Source organism: Eleutherodactylus coqui, chromosome 12 (assembly GCF_035609145.1).
Source record: "Eleutherodactylus coqui strain aEleCoq1 chromosome 12, aEleCoq1.hap1, whole genome shotgun sequence".
Taxonomy (NCBI): Eukaryota; Metazoa; Chordata; class Amphibia; order Anura; family Eleutherodactylidae; genus Eleutherodactylus; species Eleutherodactylus coqui.
Window position 1 is genome coordinate 10794154 of NC_089848.1, and position 19488 is coordinate 10813641.

The 19488-nt window shown below is 43.1% G+C and overlaps 1 protein-coding gene across 4 annotated transcripts in view; it reads right to left on the reverse strand.

Moving 5' to 3' along the window:
* COA1 (cytochrome c oxidase assembly factor 1) overlaps positions 1 to 19488 on the reverse strand; it is a 94878-nt gene that overhangs the window by 56439 nt on the left and 18951 nt on the right. For all 4 annotated transcript variants that reach the window (XM_066584769.1, XM_066584770.1, XM_066584772.1 and 1 more), the window contains exon 2: positions 16403 to 16542. The gene's annotated coding sequence lies outside the window, so the exon portion shown is untranslated. The remainder of the gene's footprint in view (positions 1 to 16402; positions 16543 to 19488) is intronic.

The following is a 19488-nucleotide window of genomic DNA, read 5'->3' on the forward strand; positions in this document are numbered from 1 at the left end:
TTTCCATCCCAACCAAATCAAGGCAAGCCTCTGGCTATTTTAGACACCCTCCACTACTAGGTACCTGAAAAATTAGTTAAGTTTGATATGCAAAGCTGTGACCGATTTAAGTTTTGTAGGAAATCATTAATTATTGTCGAATTTGGTTGAGGGGTTGCTGGGTCTTGTTTCAAGTTGTAGAGGTTAGCATAGAAGGAGCTAAACTCATTTGCAATGTCCTGTGGGTGGGTAAGTTTTATGTTTGGGGTTTTTGCTTTGATATGTTTAGGTCTGGCCAGATTTGGCATTAGTTTAGAGGGTTTATTGTAAGAGGAGTAATAATTTGCTTTTAGGTATTTGGTATTCTTGTTGAATTCCTCTAATAGAACTGATCTGAGCGTTCTTCTTGTCTTTGCTAGCTCTAATAGATCAGGGCTGGAGGGGGAGTTCTGTAGGTTTAGTTCAAATTTTTGAATCTGTATTAGTAGCTCGTCGATTTGTTTTTGTTTGTTCTTTTTATATTGCGCATTTAATTTGATCATGGTGCCCCTGATCACTGCCTTGTGGGCATTCCATAAGGTAAAAGGGTTTATTTCAGGGCTGATATTTAGGCTGAAGTATTCCTTTAAGGACTCAGCTATTATTTTTTTTGTTTTTAGGAGATTTGATTAAGGAAATATTATTTCGCCATATTCTTGTTGTTCCTTTGGGGGGTCCTAGATCAAGCCTTAAGGATATTGGGGCATGATCTGACCAAGTTGCTACATGAATCTCAGATGATTTAACTGCAGGTAGGGTCCATCTGTCCACTATAAATAGATCGATGCGCGAGAAGGACTTGTGTCCAGGGGGAAAAAAGGTGAATTTTCTAGAAGTAGAGTTAAGACATCTAAAAGAGTCGTAAAGTGCCTCCTTACATAGCCATGGGAACAGATTGGGAGATGCCCTCTGTTTGTTTGTGGAGTCCATTTCTCTGTCTGGGGTTATGTTGAAGTCTCCACAGACTACTAGTTTCCCCTTTTGTATCTTTTTTACTTTTTTTTTATAACTTTGTTTAGAAAGGAGATCTGGGCTTTATTGGGAGCATATATGTTGGCTATTGTGATGGGACACTCATTTAGGGTGCCTACAAGGATGAGGTATTGTCCCTTAGGATCAGCGAGCTGTTCTTCAAGCACAAAATTAACATTAGTTCCAAATGCAGTCAAAACTCCTGCTCGTTTCTTTGAAGCGCAAGACATAACTATCTGTGGGAATCTCTTGTTGGAGAATTTTGGGCAGGCTATGGAGGAGAAGTGTGTCTCCTGCAGGCAGACAATGTCTGCTTTTGTTTGTTTAGCGTCCCTCCAAACTGAGGCCCTTTTAAAGGGTGAGTTTAACCCTCTTGCATTTTGAGAGATGACTATTGAGAAAGTACAGGCTCATAAAATGGAAGAATCTGTCTCAAAATGGCCGCTAGATACAAAATGGAGCATTATAAGATGTAAATAAGCTTGTGTGTAGTGAAACAATAATTCAAGCAGAAATAGCTTTAGAGCATGAGATTCGGTGCAATGTCTAATGATGTTTCTCTGTTCATGAGAACCAAGTCTGGACACAGTTGTTATCAGAAGAAGCCCTCCCACACCTCCATTTGGAGACTTGGACAAAGGAACTGACTGTGCTACACCCACCTGAATAACAAAGTGAATACAAGGGAGGAACAGGGAGGACCAAGATAACGCTGGGAGAAACAGACACTTGAGAACATAACAGATATATTCTCACTACACTGATTGCTGAACAATGCATGATTCTTAATGTTTTTCTAACCCAATGAGATTAACCCCGTGACTAATGACGTATTCCTTTCCTGTATTAGAACTATACCAAAGTGAATAAACATTCAGTGTACGCACGCCTTAAGCAGAGTGAACTGTATATCTGCCGCGGCTCAACTCTACGTATCTGTGGGAACTGATAACTATCTCTAAGTGTTTAGTTCTTGGTTTCTGGGATGCATCCAGGTACGGACTAATTTGGACCCCAAGGCCTGAAAGGTTAATGTGACCAAGTGGTCCTTAACAACTTTAAGTGTCATGACTAATTAAATGAGATGCATTGGTGTTTTGTAAGTGAGATGTGACTGCATAAATAATAACATTTAAACAATTGAACATACGTAATGAGATGAACATAGCAGGATCGACGCAAGTTGAAGCTGTGGTGGAGCGTTTCTGTTGCCTGCAAAAATAAGCTAGAAAAGCAAAACATATACAGGAGATGTATAGAAAGGCAGGATTTGATACCTGCATGTTATCAAAGGGGGGGAGGAAAGAGTTCGCCTGACATTAGTCAGCCTTCCTTAATAGTGAAACAGTTCCAGAAGAACCGGAGAGTAGAGAGAGGTCTCCAGATGATGGAGCTGTCTATTACTTTCACGGATGAGTAGGTTGGGCCCCATTTTTGGGTGCTTTCTTGGTCTTTGCCGCTGGGGTCGGATGCGCTTTTTCTGCAGTAGTTATTCCCCATGTCGTTAGAAGTTTCTCTCCTTCTTGAAGGTTAGTAATAATATGCAGGGAGCCATCTTTGTGGATTAATAGCTTTGTCGGGAATCCCCATTTGTATATAATTTTGTTAGATCGGAGAGCTGCGGTAATGGGTGTCAGATTCCGTCTTGCTTGCATTGTTGTTTTAGAGAGGTCTATGAATAGTTGAATGCCAGAAAATGGGTTAGGTAAGTTATTTGTTTTCCGTGAAGACTGTATCATGGCCTCTTTAATGTGAAAAAAGTGAATTCTGGCAATTACGTCTCTTGGGGTTTCTGCGTGAATAAAGCTTGGTTTGGGCAGCCTGTGTGCCCTATCTATGAGACGTTCTTGCTCTGAGGAGTTTGAGAGAATTGCTTGAATCAATTGAGAGAGAAAGTCTTTCAAATTGGATTGCAGACAGTTTCCGGGATTCCTCGAAATTTGACGTTATTACGTCTATTTCTGTCTTCTAATGTGGCGAGTTTACTTTTTATGGCGACTACTTCTTCTAAGGCATAGTGCGAGTCGATTAAGTTATTGTGGGAGGAGGTCAGTTCCGCCATTTTACTTTCAACGTGATCTGTTCGGTCGCCTAGTTCTTGAATTGTGGCATTTACTGAGGAGGACAGCTTATACAGGTCTTTTTGCAGAGTCTCTCAGTGCTACCACTAGATTTTTAATGAATAGCTCTGAAGCTGGTTGGTTTGTAGAAGGTAGGCTTAGAATAGGGTCTGCAATTAGATCTGTCATATTGTCTGGGGGAGAGGGAGAAGACACTCTCTGCCTCTGCTTCTCCGGACTAGCAGTGGGGGAAGGGTTTGTCTCCGATTGAGGGCTGTGGCTGGGCGCCATTTTACGTGTTGCACCTTTCTCAGGGGTCTTAACAGAGAATGCACTCACCCCTTCTTGTAGTGCAGGAGATCGCTGCTGTTCTTTGGAGGCTTCCATAAGGTCCTCTGCGATGCCTGCTGTCGAAGAAACCTCTCTGCTGTGTGGAGAATCGTCCGCTGTCTCCTTGTCTGCAGGTGAGCCGGAGAGTGGGGGGGAGCTGCGGGGCGCTGCGGTCTCTCCTCGGTCAGTGCTTCGGGCTGCAAAGAAGCTCGATACTCTCTGCGGAGGAGCTTTGGAGATCTTTCTTTTTGTGGTTGCTGTACTCCCACCGGCAAGTGGAGCAGCGGGTTGTGCTTTTCCTCTTCTGGAATTCATTATCGTTGCTTTAGAAGGCTTAGACGAGCGGAGCTTACAGGGATGCGTCCAGCTCGGTCGGCAGTCAGGCCACGCCCCCTGACCGATTTAAGTTTTGAACCGTACTTGTTCTACCCAGATTTCCTGACTTCTCCTCTCCTGACCGTAGCTTGTTTTCGGACCACGTTCTCTCTTTCTGCTACCTGCCCTGACCTTGGCCTGCTGTATCATTATGAACTAATTCCACCTATTTGGACCTCGGCTTGTTCCATGACCATGCCTCCACCTGCTGCTCTGGTACTGCAATACGGTTTTCCTGGACAGTTTAAATCAGCTGCTACAATCCGGAGACTACTTCCGGGGTAACACCTTGGGGGCTCCTGCAGCAAAGACCAGATCCCGATTGGTAGGATTAAATGGTGAATACTAGGAGACCGCTGGGTGCTGCTCTTAGAAGCAGCCCTAAGTCATAACAGTTTGTATCACAGTGGGTCCATAACCCACAGCTTGACAGTGCAACAGATCTGTGAGGCTGTGATTAGACTGCATTCAAATCTTTCGTCAGTTAGGGCTCATGCCCACCAGCGTCACGGGATACGCCCGCGAATTCACGCCACAGAAGTATCGCGATTAAAAACAAAAAGTGCCTGCTAGTGATCACGGGATACCGCGGTCTCAATTAATGCTATATTAATAGTGACCTCGCGCAGCATAATCTGCGGCAAATAGAACATGCCAGAATTCATTTTCCGCTGTGGAAATCCATGGTAGAATTCCACATGTGAACATTGGCAGGCAGATTTCACGTGTGGATTTTCCCCATGCGAAACACGGTAGAAATCCGTTGGTCAGCGTTCACCCTTATATATAGGAAGGATATCTACAATGGCAATCAAAATTATTGAATCCACATTGCAAATTAGTGTTATTTTAGTTATTTGCAAAAGAAAACTCAAACAAGAACCACCAATATAACAAGTGGTTTCTTCAAATTTATCACAAAAAGACACTTTTAATAACTACCACAGTCTCAGAGTTATTCAAACTCCTGACTAGAATTCCTCATAAGAGAATACATTTGCAAATCAGGTGTTGTCTCAAGCACACCTGAGACAACTATTGAAGCCTTTATTAGTTGCATTGGGTGTGCTTGAGCTAAAACACATGAAACACCTGTACTGGATAGGACTTCGTTGACTGTGACATTTGATTGTATGTTAGAAATATGGCTAATTCACGAGAGTAGTCCAAAAAGTTCAGAGAGGAAATCATTGCCTTGCAAAAATAAGGAAAAGAATACAAAAATCTAGCAAAGTCCCTGAATGTTCCTCGAGATACAGCCTGAAGCATAGTTTGCAAGTTAAAGAAACACCAGCTACACTACCAGAATGTGGTATAAGGGGGAAGCCATCACCACCTGTATCCAGATTCCTGAGGAGGAAAGTGGTGCAAAACCTGCTGAACCCTGGCATAGAAACGCTGATTGCGGCCGGCACCAGTACTTGTCAGTTCAAACAGCATGAAGAGTACAGGCGCCGGCTGCAATTGGTGTTTGTCCATCTATCTTTATTAGCCAAGAAATGCTGACATTTCTTGGCTAATAGGCTGGGCTCACACGAATGTATTTGTATTGCGGTTTGTGCACAATGGATCCACGAATAATACGTGGTAAATGGCATCTATGAAAGTACATTGATTTTGTTTCACTCACACTTGCGTAGGTTTCTGGCGCATATTATGCTTGTAACAAAAAAAGCAGCATGCTGTATTTTACCACGTATTCTGCGCATACAGCACTATTGTTCTTAACGCAGTGCATACACAATTACATTTTGTATGTACGCCATTTTTTATGCATTCTGTTAAGAGACATGAGAAGAAAGCTAAAGAAAAACAAGAAACCAGGAAGCTGCGATTTTTACGCAGTATTTTACGATACGGTTGTGTGAGCCCGCCCTTAGGCTGCTATGACACGAGCACTAATAGCACCCACTAGAATTGACTGTTTTCCAAGAATTGCCGGGCTGAACCTGCAAGTGCAACACTGCAATTAGTGCTATTACACAAACATTTACAGTGCTCACGTAATAGAAGCCTTAGTCCGCTATTACATAGCAGTATTTGTGTCTGCATTTACTGTGATTGTTCGCAATAACCAAGTAATCTTGTAGATATGATGCCTTTTAATAGCTAACAAAACTCCATGACGTCACAGCGAGCTTTCAAACCTACCCACGGTTCTTCCTCAGGCATAATGGAACAAATCTAAAGACGTATTTATATAAAAACACATACACATGATCACATGGGAGGCCACAAACACAGTGTGATTAATTTTCACTTAGATAAATACCAGAGACAGGCTAAGAGGGCACAGACATGTTGTGATTAATAGCTCTTATATAAATACCAGGGAGGGATGAGCATAACAGTAAATAATTAGTCCAGTGACAAAAAATGTGACAGTTTATAGTCTCTAAATTGATGTTAGGGGGTCACTACCAGGCCAACGTGTTATCTTTGCTCTGGGTTTCTCATATCTTATAATCTCCACTGATGTAACCCCCACCCCACCCCTCCAAGATTCATTAGGTTTCTGATAATTTCTGGTTATTTTATTTTACTTATATTCCCAAATTCTTCTGTGACGTTGGGACTTAAAATTGCCTCTAAGTATAATAACTTTCATATGTTCTATGTTGTGTCTGTCACTAGAAAAATGCTTGGCCACAGGTAATTCTGTCTTTTTGTTTAATCATGTGGTGATGCGATCTCATCCTGGCTTTCAGTTTTTGTCCTGTTTCTCCAACATAAAGGCCTCCAACCAGACCATTCACTGCAGAGAATCAGGTACATAACATCAGACGTGGAACATGTGAATGTCCCCGGGATTTTACAGTCCTGCTGTGTGTTGAGGATCCGTATCCTGTCCGCGGTCAGTACATGGCAGCAGGTTTTACAGCTTCTAACCTTGCAGGGATAAGTTCCTTTTTTGTGTGTCAGAGGGCAATGCACTCCTGATTATAAGGTTCCTTAAATTTGGAGGTTGCCTGTAACACAGAAGCGGAGGGTCCGGGAATATGGTGTTCAGATGGTCATCCTTGTGTAGGGTATGATGGAGTTTCTCTGCGGTTTTCCTTAGTGCCTCTAGCTGTGGATTGTAGGTCACTACTAGAGGTACACAACCATTTCCTTCCTTCTCTGTGTATTGGAGTAGTGGATTCCTGGGTATCCTGGTGGCTCTGGTGATTTGGTCATCAATTGAGGTGAGATGGTAGCCCTGATTTAAAAATGTCCTTTTAAGGTGGTATAAATGTTCCTCTGTCTGTTGGGCTAGAGCAGATCCGGTTGTATCTGATGGCCTGGCTGTAGACGATTGACTTTTTGATGTGCTTAGGATGGGAACTGTCCCATCTGAGGTATGTGGGCCGATCAATCGGTTTCCGGTATAGGGATGTCTGTATTAAGTTGGGTGAAATTTTTAATGGTGGTGTTCAAAAAGTTGATTTCTGTGTATGATTCGCTTAATGTCAGGTTTATGGTGGGGTGGAATGCTTTGAATCTCTCATGAAATTTTACTAGTTCTTGTTTGGTGTTGGTTCAGATGACTATTAGATGTCATCAATGTAGTGGAAATGGGCTAATGGTTTGCTGGAGCAGAAGGCCAGGAAGTCACTCTCCAGTTTTGCTATGAAAAGGTTGGCATATTGTGGTGCCATTTTACTGCCCATGGCAGTTTCGGTGAGTTGCAGGAATATCTCTTTGCCAAAGGAGAAATGATTGTGTGCGAGGATGAATCTTGTGAGTTGTAACACGGATTCAGAGGAAACTCCATTGGCCTCAAGGTCAATTTTACAATTTGTCTGCATTTACAAACACATCAAAAACACACTTTTAAAAATGCACGTAAATGCGTGCGTTCTGCGTTTTTCATCACAGAAAAGAATTAAATACAAAAGAAATGTGCATTTTTCAAACTACATTTTTGGTGCACTTGTAAACACAGTGCATTAGGTTGGAAAGCTCACTATAACAACATTTATTTTTGTGAGCCATTAAAATGTATCATATCTACAAGATTACTTGGTCTCTCTTACTGAGAACAATCAAATTGAACACAGACAAAAACACTTCTGTGTAATAGCAGACATAGACTAGATTCACACAAGCGTATGCCTATTTGTGCACGCATGAGTGTAGGTTTTTTTGCAGATGGAACAATGCTTGGTTCTGCACGCGGAGCGGCACAGCAGTTTGGGGCATGGCCGTTCTTCTCCCCTTTCCATGTCATCTCCAACTAGGAGGGCGTATTTGGCAGGCTGCTGTGGAAATGAAGTGAGTTTCTGTGTGCTGCTCCTCCCTACGGGACAATAGTGGAGCCCCTGCCCTATGGGCTGTTTGAAGCAGTATTCTGCGGACTGTCGGGATGAGAGCCAGTACGCGGCTCATAATAAAGTGGGAATTCAGAGACTATGTCCGTAAGTTGCACAGATGTGCTGAAAAACACAACTACTTATTGTTCTATGGACTTTGTGGACTGACTAATTCCGAAGGTTCATCGGACACAACCTTGTTCCGCTTACTATTTCCAAAATAAGGCATTTATTTTCTGTAATGTATTTCGGACTCTTGGGACTGGAGGGATATGGATCCAAAAGTGCTGGTGGCACCAGCAGCAGAATGGACCAGGGCTGGGAACATCAGGAGAAGTAGAAGTTGCAACAAGTTGCAAGAGTGATGTCCTACCCAGCTTGACTGATGAAGAGGTTCACCCCAAAATGTGTATCTTATGCTGGTTTTTCATTTATTTAGTCAAAAAAGAGAAGTCGTATATTACATTCTACTGTCTTACGAACTTTATTGGAGAGTGGTGCCGAGATACCAGTTTTTTGGGGGCCTCACATATCTAGCTCGCCCACTGTTGGTGGGTCTATCTGGTTGGCAGCACTTCCATTATCCATTTCTTGCAACCCTTTCTAAAGATTCTTGGATATCTACCTGGGACTCGAGCCTCTGCCATTATTGGGTTTGCCCCAAACCTTTCCATTCTCCCCACAATGTAGTAAAACGGTCATGAACAGCGTAGTTCCAGAATTGGGAAATCTGAACCACAGATTTATAGGAAAATGTGGATTATCAGAACCTCCCATAGAATTTCTGGGCCCCAGAAGACTGACTTGGGCGATTACAGGAGCCACTCAAAAGAGAGTTTACGAGCACCACGCAAAGCACATTTTGAGGATCACACTATTAGGTGACCAAGTAATAAAGTCACACAAACAAAAAAAGGAAAAAGTTAGCACTTTCCAACTACAAATCTGTAGGTATACATTAAACTAAACAATACAAGCAGAAACACATGGCAACAGCGCTCATATATATTACTTATCAGAAAAATACCCAACTGTAATGTATATACTAACCACATTAAAAAATGCAAGTTTCTTAGTATATAGCATGATCAAAGCATATTGACCCATCCACCAACGTCCAGGTGACCATGCTTACGGATGGGTCCTAACTAGAGATGAGCGAGCGTACTTTATCCGAGTATCGCTGTGCTCGGGTCTGAAGATTCGGGTGCCGGCACGGAGCGGGGAGCTGCAGGGGAGAGCAGGGAGGAACGGAGGTAAGATCTTTCTCTCCCTCTCTCCCGCCCGCTCTGCCCTGCTCCCCGCTGCGACTCACCTGCCAGCCGCAGCGGCACCCGAATCTTCAGACCCGAGCACAGCGATACTCGGATAAAGCCAATTACTCGAGCGAGTAGTGCTTTTCCGAGTACGCTCGCTCATCTCTAGTCCTAACACTAATACCAGGCATGTGGATTAATTACCAGGGAAAGATGGGTTCCTACCGTTTTTCATACATCTCTCTGGGCCTAAACCTACAAATAAAACCAGAGGAAGTAAGATACTAATTTATATGCTCTAATTAAAAAGACAGGAGTTATATGGGTGGGAGCAGACAACAAGGCGGAGGAAGCCACGACTCCACCACCGTACATGCCGCACAAACAAAAAAAGTAAAGTCAGCAAATCCCAACTATAAATTTGTAAGCGCACGTTAAACCGCGGCCACGACTAAACAGTGCAAGCAGAAAACACATGGCAACAGAGCTCATATAATGTTTTATCAAGTAATACATAACTGTAATGTATATACTAACCACATCAGAAAATACAAGGTTCTTAGTATGTAGTTTGATAAAAGTATATAGGCCCATCCACCAACGTACAGGTGACCATGCTTTCGAATAGGTCCTCATCACATGCCTAGTATTAGTGTTAGGACCCATCTGAAAGCATGGTCACCTAGATGTTTGATCAAACTATATACTAAGAACCTTGCATTGTCTAATGTGGTTGGTATATACATAAGAGTTATGTCGTTTTTTGATAACCAATGTATTTGAGTGCTGTTACCATGTGTCTCTGCAAGTAATAAAGTCCGTCGCTGCACAGAACTGCCACTCAATCTATATATATAAAATTGAATGTATGTCTGCGTGTCTGTCTGTTTGTCCTTTTGGCGCTACTACACCATTCATCCGATCGCCATGAAACTTTGGGAAGTTGTTGAGTACACTCCTGGGAAGACTATAGGCATAGTACAAATATTCTATGATAAATTGCGCGTGCGTCGTCGACGGTTACGACCCCCCCCCCCACGCAGATCGTTCGATTTCCAACATTGCCACTAATTCTCTTACTTCCCGATAGCGTAGAAACATGAAATTTGGCACGAGCATTGATTATGTCATAAATAGGAAATGTTAATGGGTCCCAACTCGATTATTCAATTCTAAGCGCAAAAGAATTAGCGTCCAAATTTTACGGACAGAATCTAATTTTCTCGCTTCCCAATATCATAGAAACTTGAAACTTGGCACGAGCATTGATTATGTCATAAATAGGAAATGTTAATGGATACCAACTCGATTATTCAATTCTAAGCGCAAAAGAATTAGCGTCCAAATTTTACGTACGGAATCTAATTTTCTCACTTCCCAATGTAATTTGGCACGAGCATTGATTATATCATAAATAGGAAAAGCTAATGGGTCCCAACTCCATTATTCAATTCTAAGCGCAAAAGAATTAGCGTCCAAATTTTACGTACGGAATCTAATTTTCTCGCTTCCCAATGTCAAAGAAACTTGAAATTTGGCACGAGCATTGATTATGTCATAAATAGGAAAAGCTAATGGGTCCCAACTCGATTATTCAATTCTAAGCGCAAAAGAATTAGCGTCCAAATTTTTATGTACGGAATCTAATTTTCTCACTTTCCAGTGTCATAGAAACGTGAAATTTGGCACGAGCATTGATTATGTCATAAATAGGAAAAGTTAATAGGTCCCAACTCGATTATTCAATTCTAAGCGCAAAATATTTAGCGTCCAAATTTTACATACGGAATCTAATTCTCTCACTTCCTGATGTCATCTATATATATAAAAAGGAATGTATGTCTGTCTGTCTGTCCTTTTGGCCCTACTACACCATTTATCTAATCACCATGAAACTTTGGGAAGTTGTTGAGTACACTCCTGGGAAGATTACTGGCATAGTACAACTATCCTACGAGCATCGTCGACAGTTATGACCCCCAGTCAAAGATCGTTTGATTTCCATCTCAAGCACAAAAGCAAAAGGCATAACGAGCAACGGGAGGCGTGTTCAACTACAAAATGATGCATCCGCCGAACGTTTCGCAAGACAATTGCTGGATATTGAGAATGCTGAGGTAAAATGAAAGCTGTGCTGTGATTGGTTGCTATATATTATACCGCTGAGGTAACATGAAAGCTGTGCTGTGATTGGTTGCTATATATTATACCGCTGAGGTAACATGAAAGCTGTGCTGTGATTGGTTGCTATATATTATACTGCTGAGGTAACATGAAAGCTGCTGTGCTGTGATTGGTTGTTATATATTATACCGCTGAGGTAACTTGAAAGCTGCGCTGTGATTGGTTGTTATCTAGATATATAAAAACGAATGTATGTATGTATGTCTGTCTTCGCAGCAACGCGTGACGGGTACGCTAGTACTACATAAACCATCATAAACTGCCCAAATAACACCGTCTTATGTTGCCTATTTACTACTGGATGACCAATTGGTATAACTAATATATTAGGTGGACTATATGGTAATTTTTATATGATGGATGGTTGAGGGGATTATGACTTTACCCCAAGTAAGTATTGAGGGTAGTCAAGAGTCGAAGAAAGCAGTTCAAGAGAATCCCCCAAATTACTGGCGATTACAATTTTGGTATAATGGTAACCTAGACAACAGACTGAAATACAATTTTCCCGTTTTTAAAGTGTGTTAATGAGTTTGGCAGGCTGCTTTAAAGTTCACTAATCAGGAATATGCACAGAACAGAACTTTACTAACCAGACATGGGATCAGCAGCTGTAATGAGGATTAAGAACTAGAATATATTTCTGTGCTTTAGTCAATTGACTTTGTATTTTCTGTTTCCAGCGCTAAGCCTTGTAATTCTGTCTAGCTGGATGAGGGAAATCTCCAGGCATGATTTCCTAAGCATAAATGTGAATGTGCCCAAATGCATTTACGGAAAAGACCTGCAAAGGTACACGCACATTTAATTTAGTGCAAAAGTCATCAAATGAAGTGTTATTCCAAACAGTAAGCCCGAGATGATCAGATGTAGACACTACTACAAGCCTTGGGTCTTACTCTTACACAACGCCGTCTGAAATTAAATGGAATTTGCTTTTGAGACTTTGATTGCCTCTATACCGTAAAGCCCACCGGCTAGGATTACCGAGCGCTTGTTCTTCTTTCCTCTTTTCAGTGGAAGATCGATTGCATGAAAGATCTGAAATGGGCAGAAAGCCATATAAACATATAAGCACCAGTTTATGGACCTCCTTTATTATAGTAGTTATATAAGGCCTCCTTCACACGGGCGACAAAGTCCCGCGATTTTCTCGCATAGCAACAATACTACAAATCGCAAGTATGTGAAGCCCATGCTTTCCTATGGGGTTTTTCACATCTGCGATGTTTTGTTGCATGTGACAATCAGAGGGGGCTCTTCCTGGAGGCGTGGATTTTCCAATCCCCGGCCAGAAGACATACCTGAAGACTAGTGACGGCAACTGAGGAGTGGATGCAATGGCTGTGCAATGAGCGCTACAAAAACCTAAAAGACTTTCACTAGTGAATTTACATATCTTCCATACATTTCAAGAAACCATCACTACCTACCAGACTTTCATGACCTAGCTTCTCCTGACAATCATTTTTCCAGATGTCCCAAACAGTCTAAAGTGGTCTTCATCAGAGACAATATCTTTATCCCAGTCCTCTACAATCCCTGTACAGTATTTTCTCGGATGAAGCCCCCTTTAGACTGTTTGGTACATCTGGAAGAATGATTGTCCGGAGAAAAAAAAATTTGGACTCTACCATGAGTCCTGTGTCATGCCAACCATAAAGCATCCCGAGACCATTATTGTGAGGGGTTGCTTTCCATCTAAAGGAGCGGGCTCAATCACAATTTTGTCTAAGAATACTGCCAAGAATAAACAGTGGTATCTAAAAACCATCCAAAAGCAACTTCTCCCAACCATCCAAAGTATTTCACTGGATGGATACTTCCTTCCTAAACTCTGAAAGTAGTAAGTAGAGCTTAGTTTGAATTTTCTGCCACAGTGAAAATCTCCCAACCTTCCAGGAGCAATTTGGTGATCAACAATGCTTTTTCCAGCATGATGGAGCTCCATGTCACAAGGCAAAAGTGATAATGGAGTGGCTCGGTGAACAAAACATTGCCAGCAAACTCCCATCAGGAATCTGTGGTCAATAGTCAAAAAGCGGGTGGACAAACAAAAACACAGAAATTGTGATAAACGCCAAGCTCTAATTAAACAAGAAGGGGTTGCCATCAGATAGGATTTGACCCAGAAGCTAATATCCAGCATGCCAGGGTGAATTGCAGAAGTCTTGAAAAAAAGGGCCAACATTTATAGATATTGAGTCTTTGCCTAAACTTCATATATTTGTCAATAAAAGTTGAAAACCTTATGAAATGCTTAGAATTCGAGCTTCAGTAACTATAGGAACATCTGACTAAAAGATCTAAAAACACTGATGCAGCAAAGTTTGTGAAAACCCAAGTTTGTGTCTGTCTCAAAAAGTTTGACAACACTTTAGGGCTCAGGAACCGTTTTGTGTGGAGTCACAGATCTGTAGAGGGCTACAAAAAAAATCCCAAGAGCACAGTGGCCTCTATAATCCTTAAAGGGGTTTTGTCATAAAAAAGAAAATAATTCTATACTCACCTATACCTTCCCTGTCAGTCCCCTTACCAGATCTTCTCCTCGCTGAGCTCCTGCAGTGCTCCCAGGGTCACCTCACCACACGCCAGTCAGCTTGTTATGAAGGCTGCATCTTCACTGGCTAGGAAGGAATGCTAATCTATTTCAGAGATAGCTCGCATGATCAGTCTCTGAAGTAGATCGGCACTCCCTCTGCTGGCCTATGAACTGTGACGTTATGTACATTGGCTGGCAGGAAGAAGACTGCCGGCAATGTTCATAACCTCACAGGAAGCAGAGGAATCAGCCAGCTGAAGGTGAGGTGACCCTCCTGAACTGCAGGAGACAGGAGAAGATAGTAGAGGTGAAAATCTGGTAAGTAGACTGACGGGGAGGAATAGGCAAGTATAGATTTTTTTTTCTAATGACAGAACCCTTTTAAATGAATTCTTTCCAGAGCTGGCTGACCCACTAAACTAATAAATCATAGAAGGGCCTTGGTAAGAGAGGTGACTAAGAGCCCAATCGTCACTCTTGCTGAGCTCCAAAGGTCCTATGTGCAGACAGGAGAAACTTCCAGAAGGTCAACCATCACTGCAGCCTCCATCAATCTGGGCTTTATGGCAGAGCGTCAAGAAAGACACTTCTCCTGAGTAAAAGAAACATGAAAGCCACCTGGAGTTTACCAAAAGGCACCTAAAGCACTCTCAGACTATGAGAAACAGAGAGATCTGGTCTATACTCATTTGCGCAAGGAAGGACTAGAAGCAACAGGATGAAACTGAAAGGGAGGAGACACAGATTAGATATTAGACAGTGAGAGGGATCAATGAGTGGAACAGGTTGCCATGGGAAGTGGTGAGTTCTCCATCAATGGAAGTCTTCAGAGGCTGGACAGACATCTATCAGGGATGATTTAGTGAATCCTGCACTGAGCAGGGGGTTGGACCAGATGACCCTGGAGGTCCCTTCCAACTCTACCATTCTAGGATTCTAAGATTCTCTGGTCTGATGATACCAAAATTGAACTTTTTGGCCTCCATTTTAAGCATTATGTCTGGAGGAAACCAGGCACTGCTTATCACCTGCCCAATACTATCCCTACATCGAAGCCTGGTGGTGGCAGCTTCATGCTGGGGAACAGGGAGACTGGTCAGAGTTGATGGAAAGCTGAATGGAGCAAAGTACAGAGTTATTTATAAAGAAAACCTGATCCAGAACGCAAAGGACCCTAGACTGGGCAGAAGTTTCACCTTCCAACAAGACAATGACCCTAAGCACATAGCCAAGACAACACAGGAGAGGCTTAGGGACAACTCTGTCAATGTCCTTGAGAGGCCCAGCCAAAGCCCGGACTTCAAACATTCTGTTCACACTTTGTCATTATGGGGCACCAAGTGAAAAATGATGGGGAAAAATATAATTTTTTTAAATTTGCACAAGGCCACAACATAAAGTATTTTTAAAAAGTGAAGGAGTCTGAAGACTTTCCGGACCCACTGTATAAAACATCACACTCACTAGCACTGCTAGTATAATGTCAGTGGATTCTGTCAGGGTTTAGGCGCCAAATCAGTGTCTAAATCCTGAAGACCTAAAAAGAGAACCTGTTAGGGTGGTTTCACATCTGCGGCAAGGAGATGAGCAGGAAAGAAAAATCCCCGCGGCTGAAAGGTTCCGTCTCTGGAGCCAAACAGCGCTCGATGGACCCCATTAAAGGGGTTGTCCCGCGCCGAAACGGGGTTTTTTTTTTCAACCCCCCCCCCCCCCCCCCCCCGTTCGGCGCGAGACAACCCTCGATGCAGGGGTTTAAAAAGAACACCGGACAGTGCTTACCTGAATCCCCGCGCTCCGGTGACTTCTTACTTACCTGCTGAAGATGGCCGCCGGCATCTTCTCCCTCGGTGGACCGCAGGGCTTCTGTGCGGTCCATTGCCGATTCCAGCCTCCTGATTGGCTGGAATCGGCACGTGACGGGGCGGAGCTACACGGAGCCCCATTGAGGAAAGAAGAAGACCCGGACTGCGCAAGCGCGTCTAATTTGGCCATTAGACGGCGAAAATTAGACGGCAACCATGGAGACGAGGATGCTAGCAACGGAGCAGGTAAGTGAATAACTTCTGATAACTTCTGTATGGCTCATAATTAATGCACAATGTACATTACAAAGTGCATTAATATGGCCATACAGAAGTGTATAACCCCACTTGCTGCCGCGGGACAACCCCTTTAAGTATAATGGGGTCTACCCTCTTTCCGCTCAGCTGTCCAGCTTTTGGACAGAAGAAAAAGTACTGCATACAGAGCTTTTTCTTCCGATATTTTCAGCCGGATCTGCGACCTATATGAAACCGGTCTTACTGGGACATACTCAAAGCCCATGCTGCTGTATGTGTGATGACTGCTGGCTGTAGGTACAATGACTTTTACCTGAGGCCCGCTGAAGCACTGGAGCGGCAGTAGTGAATGCTCTGTCCTTTTACCGATGTTCAGACATCCAGCAATGCCCATATGACATTCGTCGCACAGCGATGATAAGGAAATGTAACGTGGAATCCCGGCACCTTAAACTGAAGAAATGAGTATATTAAAGTACATTTATTGGGGTTCTTTTAAATATTACAGAATATCATTCACCAAAATATTTCCAAAATTCTCTCTAAAAGAAAGGTTGACAATTGAATTAAAATACATGAGACCATTTATCTCTAGTGACCTCGACCATTAATATGATACATTTGTGAGAGATATGGTCATACTTCACCTATGTGGCAATGCTAGAATGGTCTGTTGGCTCCAAAACTGACACATATTACTGGTCCCTCTCACTATCTGTAGCCCCTTCCCTGTAGCTGCCACAATGTGAGCTGCACAGGGCGACCATTAAAGTACTAGCAATCCATAACTATTAATGCACGCTTGCAATTTACCAAAGCCAATGTCCAAAAGCGCAGGGCTTGCCTACTCCCTCTGTTCACTATATGGTGGTTTCACATCTGCTTGGTGATTCCACTTTCCTGCTCCGTTCGGGGAGCGAGAAAGGGGAATCCCCGCGGTCGAACGGCTCCGATTCTGGAGGGAACTGAACAGCACCAGATGGACCCTATTAACTATAATGGGGTTCGCCTGCTTTCCACCAAGCTGCCCGGCTTTTGGATGTAAGAGAAAGCACCACATGCAACAGAACCTCCGACCGGAGCTTCCAACGCAGATGTGAAACCACCCATACCCTACGAACTCATGAAGCAGGTTATCTCAAATAAAAGACAGTTTGCTAAAAAGAAAAAACAATGCAATAGTGAGATAGCCTGTGCAAGGTGCCTAAATGGGTATCCTCAGGATAGGCCATCAAGATCTGATCGGTATCGAAATAAAATGACGAATCATGCTAGATCGCAGCGCAAAGTATGGATACGGTCTGGAAAAACAAAGACATTAGCATTGCACCGAAATGCCAGATAGTCAACACAATCATCTTCCCAATCACAATTTACAAAAGTTGGACAGTGGAGAAACTGAAGCGGAGGAAGGTTGATGCCTTTGAACTTTAGTGCTGAAAGAAACTCTTATGAATTCCTTGGACCGCCAAGATCACAAACAAAACAGTCCTAGACCGCATCAAACTAAAGTTTTCATTGGAGGACAAAATTGCGAAACAGAGACTCTCATAAATGGTCCACATAATGTGAGCTAATTCATTAGTAACATTGATAATGCTTGGAGTGGTCAGCGGGAAAAGAAGATCTGGCGCTATAGAATGCGCTGGCCTGATACTATCAAAGCCGACACCAACATGCAAATGATCGATCTAAAAGAAGCAGAACAACACAGAACCGCGTGGAGAGGGCCGATCCATAAAGTGTCCAAGAGTCAGTCCGACTAAACGGATAAAGAGCGATCTGACTGCTGGGAGTCTGCCATCAGGGAACCCACCAATCAGCTGATTGAAGGGGCTGTGACACTAATGATTCACTTCAATGGGACAACGTTGCAGAACGACTGCTGCATACGGTATAGTGCGGCGTTCTAAGTACAAAGAGGTGCTGACACGGAGCCCCGTCAATCAGCTGACCGCTGAGGGCCCTGAACTTTTATAGGACAAGATGTTTTCTCTACTGTTCCTGGTTACACAACGCCGGGGATGTTGGGTAATCTCTGAATACAACTGGGCTTGTCCACCATCATCATGTCGCACCACAATGAAGAGTGATGGAAAGCGATTACTATTTTCAGAACATTTTACAGACTTGATCCACTAGGGCCAATCCCACTAGGGCCATGGGATTCATATTTGTGCGTCTCGCAACACACAAATCGTGCACGATTTTATCGCCATGTGTGAAGCCAGCCTTACTTATCAATGATCAGTGAAAAACTTTTTTGCGCACCCACTGACTTGGTGACTGTTGTCTGAGCAGCTAGGCCAGAATAGGACATGCTGTGATTTTTTTTTACAGGCCCATTGACTATAAAGGGTTAGTGTGCAGCCAGTAGCAAATGGACACAAAATACGGACGTGAAAACTGCTTTTGTCAATAAGCCCTTTTTTCTAATCACGGACACAATATGGAGAACATAAGAGTTATCACACTGAAGGGCAACTTCAAGTCGCAGAGTCACAGAAGAATTTGGGAGTATAAATTTTTGGCTATTTTTGATACCCTCAATAATGGAATGAACCTCGGAGCGCGATTCTTGCATCAGTGGAGAATATAAAAGGTCTGAAGGAGATCAAGAGGGGTGTCCTTAAGGAGAGCACCCAGGGGGTGTATGGAGACTCCTGGTGGGTGAGTGGGTTCGGGGATGGCATCGTCTCCCCCAAGGAGAGCACCCAGGAGGGGTGCTCTTCCCAATCATTGTTTTAAAGACTTGGTAAAAATTCATACATTGATTTGAAGGAATGCTGCCATCCAATAGGTATTGTTCCATCTAGCACCAATGTAGAGATCATAGAACTGTTACATTCCTTCCCAGTGGACTAATTAAGTATTTACTTCTCTGCTCATCTTGTCTGGTATTGTTTAAGAGCAAATTAGTCTCCGATTTCTGTGCCTTTTCGTGTGTGTGTGTATATATACACACAGCTCATCCAGATCTATTTCATTATGCCTGAGGAAGAGCCCTGAGTAGGTTGGAAAGCTCACTATAACATTATGTATTTTTGCTAGCCAATAAAAGGTATCATATCTACAAGATTACTTGGGGTTCCGTCAGGAAATAAAAATTATACTCACCTGCATCCCTGTACAGTCTAACATGTTGAAAGAAAAGAGTTAAAAAAACAAAGCAAACTTAACTAATCCCGTTGTACTTGTTCCCTCCGTTGTTTACCTGGCACGTGAGGGGTTGGCTCCTGCGCACTCATGCCGACCTGGCCACGTCTAACCTCTAATGTCCTCGGAGAGTTGATGGCAAGTGCACAGCGCGCCGGTAAGGGGGACGCGTGCCCACTCGCCATCGACTCTCTGTGTTCGTTAGAGGTTAGACGTAGCCAGGCCAATCAGTGGGTGTCACTT